Raw genomic sequence first — 1,348 nt, forward strand, 5'->3', positions numbered from 1 at the left:
AAAATATCATGATTTGTATAAATAAAAATAGGAATCTGTATCAAAAATATATATATAAAAAAAAAGATCCTTTTATTTACTAGACGAAGAAAATTAAAATTAAGTAACAAGAAAATAAATACAAATTAACACCTATATAAAATATTATTTAAATTTATATTAATCATCCATCAGGACCTCAATGTCGCATATGTTGTCGATTTGGCCAGAACCAGATACCAATCCTTCTATAATAAACTTCCAAACCACCAAAACCAACTCGTTTCTAACCTGGCTTCTCCTTCACTGCCTAATAATTCTCCTAGGCGTCTAAAAAGAAGCTGGCCTCGAGATCTTCTCCTTTAGAAATGTTTTTGGAGTTCTATCAATGGGTAGATTCTCCACATGTTTTTTTCATGTCATTATATCACTTACAGCAAAATTTACTTGATGTGTATATATGTAAACAGTTGTAAATATAAGTATCAATAAATAAATTATTAAAAAAAAAAATTTTATTAAAGGGAAGGACAAAAACATTCAAATGACAACTCTAAGCCAAGCCTTGCCATCCCCCGTGTGGAAGGTAAAGCAAGGTATCCATGAGATCCTCTTCTAGCCGCAGCATTGGTATTAAAGGCCAGTGCCAAACTGGATAAAAGCGAATGTTATTTTAACGATTTGAATTTCTGTCGCGGTTTAGCTGAATTCGAAGCAAAAACACTTAAAATGAGCCAAATGCTGTGAATGGATTACGTTGTTAAAATCTTCCCTTACAACATTTGTGAGGCGCCCCCAGGATTCGACGGTCCTATATCCTTTTGAAATAATAGCTTAAAACGGGAAGAGAAAACTTTAAGGAAGTTAAATCGATTAATATTTAAAAAGCGCCTGAACTTGAAAAACTGGATGAAATCCTCCACTTCCCCCCTCCATGGTAGCCTTACTTGACTGACTTTTCAAACAGACAATTATAGCGAGTAGGTTGGTCGATCTACGACGTGTCACAATCTCACAAGAGGAGATAATAACAAAAAAAAATCAATCCTTCTCCAGCGGACCCACCCGCTAAGACCCCCGTGGAACAACGGTCCTATATCACTTTTTAAATAATATCTTAAAATGGGAAGATAGTTAAATCAAGCAATATTTAAAAAGCGCCTGAAATTAAAAAACGGCATGTTATAATATGTTATTATAATATATAATAATAATATTGTAATATTTTTTTAAATTTATTTATTGATATTTACAACTGTATAAAAAATACAACAAGTAAATTTGATCATAATGACATAATGATATGATACAGGATGTAGAAAAACTACCCAGTAGTAGAACTCTAAAAACAGTTTACAATATAAGGTCA

Source organism: Halyomorpha halys, unplaced genomic scaffold, assembly GCF_000696795.3.
Source record: "Halyomorpha halys isolate HHAL.00 unplaced genomic scaffold, Hhal_1.1 Scaffold1.1, whole genome shotgun sequence".
NCBI classification, from domain to species: Eukaryota; Metazoa; Arthropoda; class Insecta; order Hemiptera; family Pentatomidae; genus Halyomorpha; species Halyomorpha halys.